The sequence below is a fragment of the Ictidomys tridecemlineatus genome, unplaced genomic scaffold (genome assembly GCF_052094955.1).
Source record: "Ictidomys tridecemlineatus isolate mIctTri1 unplaced genomic scaffold, mIctTri1.hap1 Scaffold_91, whole genome shotgun sequence".
NCBI classification, from domain to species: domain Eukaryota; kingdom Metazoa; phylum Chordata; class Mammalia; order Rodentia; family Sciuridae; genus Ictidomys; species Ictidomys tridecemlineatus.
Window position 1 is genome coordinate 808,518 of NW_027526141.1, and position 5,827 is coordinate 814,344.

The 5,827-nt window shown below is 51.2% G+C and overlaps 1 long non-coding RNA gene across 1 annotated transcript; it reads left to right on the plus strand.

Annotated features, from left to right (window-relative positions):
- The first annotated feature begins 606 nt into the window (after positions 1-606).
- LOC144374847 (uncharacterized) lies at positions 607-5,521 on the plus strand. The gene is made up of 3 exons (XR_013434111.1): positions 607-1,064; positions 2,749-2,957; positions 4,881-5,521. It is a non-coding gene; the product is annotated as an uncharacterized LOC144374847 (long non-coding RNA).
- Positions 5,522-5,827: the final 306 nt, after the last annotated feature.

Sequence of the window (5,827 nt, forward strand, 5' to 3'; positions counted from 1 at the left end):
CTCAGTGTCAGCCACATGAGGATGTGAGAAGGCAGCCTGCTGGCTCGTACCACCTTCCACTGGCAGAGTGACCAGTGGTCAAAGATGGAGCGGCCTGGGTGACAAGCACTCTCCAGAGCCAGCCCTTCCTGTCTTCAGTGAGCTCCAGGCAGTGCCTTCGCTGCTCCTCCTACCTCCTAACTAGCTCAAGGGAGCCCTGAGGACACTGAGCTTTTTCACCCTGACCCTGGCCTGAGCAGTTCCCTGGCAGAATGACCTTTTCACCAGATTCTGACCTGTCTCTTATGCTCTGACAGGGGTCCCTCCCTGGCTCCCCTGGCCTCATGCTGAGTAGGGAGCCCATCTCTGGCTCCCACAAAGCCCTGATATGTCCATTTGTGTCTATGAATCAACCAGGTGTGATGACACTGGGCCTTGATTCTTCTCTTTTTGTGGTCCAGGGTTGTTCTTAGTGGGGTCAGGGAGGGCCTGGGCCAGTGGTTCTTGGAGGGCGGGCAAGAGAGAGGCCATCTTGAAAAAGTTTTAACATCTCTGTCCAACTCTCTCTCACCCCATGTCAGAGCTGGCTGGAGACACATGGGGTGTGGAGACAGAAGTTCAGAGGGGTGGTTATTTTTAAAAATATCTCTAGGCAATTCCTACTGGAGACTGGCCTCTCACTAGCATCCTTGCCTTGGGAAGGCCACTGAGCTGCCCAGGGAGACAGAGGAACACCCCTTGTTCATAGGGGTTTGGGAAACTCAAGTTCACATTCAGGCCTCGAGACAAGGAAGCCAACAGCAACATTGGCATTAGTGCCTGAACTTGACCCGGTTAAGTGGAAGGGTGTTAGTATTTGGGGTAGTGAGTGCTGGTGGAAAGAGGACCTAGGGGTGAGGGCAAGTGCAGTACCCCAAGGTTCCTCTGCAGTTGTATAGAGACCCTCCTTAGGCTGATAATCTATCAGTGGTAAACTATTTCTTTTTTTGTTTCAGAGTTTGACCATGTCCTGAGCTGGTGAGAGATGCCTTTTGTGACTTTCAGTCAGATCAGCCACCAGATCCCAGCAAACATGACCCTCGCAGGTAGGTCCCCACATGGCATGGAAGCATGGGCTATTTCTCTACACATAATGATTTATGGACACACAGAGACATGTCTACTTGCAGGGCCAAGTAGAACCTGACCCCAAAGTTAAGCAGAAAAGGAGACACACATAATATGAAAACAGGCCTTCAATTTCGGAAAAGCAATGCAGGCCAACATCATCATCTAAACTTGGCTGTCAGATAACCTACAACCACACTAGTGGGAAACTAGTGCCATCTCCCAAATTAGTGATTTTTAAATTTTTTTTTTTGTGTGTGTGTGTAGTATTGAAGATTGAACTCAGGGTGCCATGTCACTGCTACATATCTAGCCCCTTTTTAATATTCTATTTTGAGGCAAGGTCGCACAAATTTGCCAAGGGTGGCCTTGAACTTGTGATTTTCTGGCCCTAGCTTCTGAAGTCGCTGGAATTACTGAACATGCGCCAGTACACCTGGCCCCAAAGTAATGATTTTGAAAGTGAATAAAAATAAGTGCAATTAGAGTTTTTTGACCACCCTCTCTCCCCCCAGTAACAATTTCTTCTTGTGCAAACATTCTGCCTCTGTGCTTTTAGCAGGTCTAACCACAGGCCTGGGAAGAGAGCACAGGGGTAGAGCATGGAGATATCTCCCATGAGGAGGAAGGGCTTTTATTCTTGTCCCAGCCTTTGTCCCACCATGGTGACTCCTGACCATCTCAGTCCCTGGGTGGTGGGTGGGACTATAACTGAAGTTTTTCTTCCTTTTGCTCATTGGTGTATTTTTTCTTTTAAAGTTTTTTAAATGCCCATGCAGTATTTCTGCAGTCACTTATGTTTTCTTAGCTTCACCTTTGTTCATTTCTTGAACAAACAACACCAAGGGGACCCAGGCAGAGAGTCCACCCTCAGGAACAAACCAGAAAGGAAGAGGGGACACGGGGTGGTTGAGGGGTCTCCTAGGGAAAGAGGAGATGCTCCAAGAGTCTGGAGATGGGAAGAGGGCTTCCTGCCTGAGCTGTGGTGGCTGTACTGCTCGGGGCCAGTGTCAGAGATGGTTCCTAGACACTGCATGTCCAGGTTCTCCTGCTGGGTGTGGGGGACAGGTCACCTCCTATTTCCTGTTGAGAAGAAGGGGTGTGGTTGTCCTGGCAGTAGGTGACGGTGGGTTTGGATGACCTGGGATTGTCTTTTCTGTTTAGGCTGGTGTGGGAAACCGTGTAGGAGGAAAGATCAAAGCTAGATGAAAGACAGTGCTGAATGGACAGAAAGAAGAGAACAGGGTAGGAGCAGTCAGTGTCCACAGGCCACACAGTCAGTGGGTAGCAGGACGAGGAGGGGCCTGGGTGGGCAGTGGGTAAAATGCACCACTGTCTGACACCAGCAAGGACAATGGGTGAAAGAGCTAATCCTCGGAGGAGGCTGGTGGTAGAGGCAGAAGCCAAGGCAGCTGCTGTTGCTGTGGCTGGTGTCAGACATCACATGTCCCCAGGGCCCTAATTGAGGAGCCTGGGGCCTTACTGTGGCTATGGACCTGGGGCTCTATCAGCCCTCTGACCTTAGGTAGCAGTGCTCAGGACAGAACCAGGCCCAAGGCCACTGGTTTGTCACAGGGACCCAGCTCTCCTGGCCCATGTGCATGTTTTAGGGAGGCCCAGCTATTCTTCAGCAGGTAAGCAGTCCTCGCTCTCATCATGCAGCAGACACAATGGACATGAACTGGTGCGTCATCTTGGACATGGAAGTCATTGAACTGAACAAATGCACCTCGGGCTAGTCCTTCAAAGTCATCCTAAAGCCACCTTCCTTTGATGGGATGCCCGAGTTCAATGCCTATTTTCACTGGCGGCAAGACCCATCACTGGAAGAGATCCAGAAGAAACTAGAAGTGGCCGAGGAACAAAGGAAGGTAAGTGATTCCCTTTTTTTTTTTTTTTCGCTCCCTCTTAGCATGGGCAGGAGGGAGCTAGAGAAGATGGTTTCTTCTCCAGGTATCTGTACGTTGTGCAGGCCCTGGTTCTGGTCAGCACGTGCCAGCCCCTCACTCTGATGCTATCCTTTGAGGGACACCAAGGCCTCTACCAAGTACCCTGTGGGCGGGAAGCAATCTGGGTCTGATTTCAGGCTTCCCCAATTAATAAGGGATGACTCGAGACAAACTCTTGAAAAAAAAATGTACAGTCACAATAGGAGGGGGCATGGGCTCAGAGGCCACGTCCAAAACAAATAATTGAGGCTGGTCTGGTGATAGAGAGTTTGAAAGACTATTTGCAAACACTTCTGTCTCATTATACTACTGCCTCACAAGTCCATGGTGGTAAGCAGAACAGGCATTATCCTTGATGTAGATGAGCAAACCAGTCAGAGAGTCAGATGACTTGTGCTGGATGACATAGCTAACATGGGCAGAGTTGGGACTAGAAACCAGTGCTTCAGCTCTGCGTCCAGGTGGCTCTTTGCTTGCCTTTGTTAGGGAGAACAGCCCACCATTGTGTCACTAGGCTTTCATCACTGAGAGGGCCTTTGGAGACAAGGAAAGGGGGGCTGGAAACCCAGGGCCCAGGAGCTCACCTGAGAAGCAATTGGAAAGGTTCACACTGGGGAACATGAGCTGTGGAGGTAGGGTAGACTCCAGGCAGCAAGGTGCCAGCATAGACATTTGAGAGGGCATCTTTCTCTGGAACCTTGATCCTACTCACCTTTATTCACTGGAGGAGACAGCAGGTGGGGTGGGAAAACCTTCTGGGCCAGTCTTTGGGTCACCAGTGGTCTACACCAGAATTATTTGGTGCAAAGTTTAAAACTACACATACTTGGACCCTGCCACACACCTCCTACCATGGCTTTCTAGGGTTGGTCTCTGAGGACCATAGAGGTTCCCAGGTGATGCTGACACATGGTGGAGTTTGAGAACTACTGCTTGATCTACACTGTTGTCTGCCTCCAACCCATGGGAAGTTCCAGGTCCTCTCTAGGGACAGAGCTCTAGATTAAGGTCTAGCTTGGGAGCCTGGGTTGCCTCAATGGGTCTACTTCAAGTCAATTCTGCCATTTGAACATGATTATACCAGGGACTGGAAGGCGGGTCATTTACCCAGCACCTGCCAAATGCAAGGTGTCATTGTGGGAAATACAAACTAGAAGACAAGAGGATCTGAAAGTTTTCACAGTGAGCAGTAGCATGAGGCAGGCAGGATGCAGCACTGCAGGTGGACACTGCCTTCACAGAGCTCAGGAGGTGCCAGAGCCGCCCTCCAGGCCCGGCCCTGATCAGAGAACGTGGCCCACCTTGAGGAGTCGGCTGAGGCCATGCAGCTGGCCATGTAGCTGGCCATGCAGCTGGTGGGCCGCAGAGGGCGGGGCCTGCCTTTGGGCTGAATTACAAATGAAGGATCTCTTACCATAAGAAAGCAGGTGAAGGAGGCGGAGGGGGGTGGGCAATAAGCAATATAAGGGGAATGGACCAGGAATTCAGGCAGATGGCGCAGACTGGTGACTTGTAGGCGGGGCTTGCAGTGGTCCTGCTCTCCTAGGGGCTCCTCCCGCACAAGCTACCCCAGCAGCTCCCTATAATAAGTCAAGCCAAGCTGCCAGTCCAGCGGTCACAGTAGCCAGATAAGGGGGAAAGAGGCTGGGGGCCCTGCGGGAGGCTGGGACCCACCTGTCCCTGGGCTCACTCACCTGCCGCATTCTGCCACTCCCAGGACGCCTTGGCCGACACTGCTTCGCTGTTCCTGATAGCCATCCTGTGCTGCCCTTCTCTCACCTCTCTGCCTTCCTTTAGGCCCAGGGAAGCCTGTGTGACCTGCCCTGTCCCTCCCTTTCTTCCCAGGACAAGCATGCGGAAGAGGTGTGGAAAAACAAGGAGCTGAAGAAAGAGGCCTCCAGGTAAAGCCCAGAGGCCAAAGAAGTTTCCAGGAAAGCTGTACAGTCCCGCAGCTCGGGTTCCAGCAGCCTCCCCATGGACTGCTCTCCCAGCGCTGGGTTTGGGGAGGAGGGGGGTCCTAGGGGCGTTTCCTCTGCTTTTGGTGTTTGTACATGTAAAGAATTGACCAGTGAAGCCATCCTGTTTGTTTCTGGGGAACAATGTTGGGGTGGGAGAGGGGAAAGAAGGAGAGTTTGGAAAGGAGAAGAAGTCACGGACATTGCAACACTACCCACTGCAGAATCAGGCGACCAAGGCCTCCGATTTTCACGGCTCTGCCTGGAAAAGAAGCCTCCAGGCACCCTGTTGAGGGAAGATGAGAACAAGGGGCAGTGGAAGTTCAGGGTGAATGATGGGCAGAGTCCTGAGGAGCCGTGGCTGCAGGGCCCACAGGATAAGAAGCCCAGCCAGAGCAGTGCAAGGCAGACATGTCACTCTGCCTAGCAGCAGGAGGAATGAGGTGTGTGTGTGTGTGTGTGTGTGTGTGTGTGTGTGTGTGTTAACCATCATCTTTTGATCATCATGACCAATGAAACGTTTACTACAAATCTCCAGTGCTTTTTTTCCTGAATTTATTTTTTGAGTGACTGGTAGAAAGTTCTAGAAATGTATCCGCCTCCCATCTGATAGCAGGTGCCTCTTAATTTTGCCATCCATGTATCTGAGGTGCTGCTGGGAGAGGTTGGTTAAATTATGCTGGCCTTTGGAATAATTGAAAGGTTTGCTTTTCCCTTCTTTTAAACCTTCCCTGTGGGTTGTTCCTGCCCTGTCCCTCCCTTTCTTCCCAGGACAATCAAGTGGATTGAGTGTAATGAATTGATAAGAAAAGAAACCCAATCTTCCTTACTATGGAC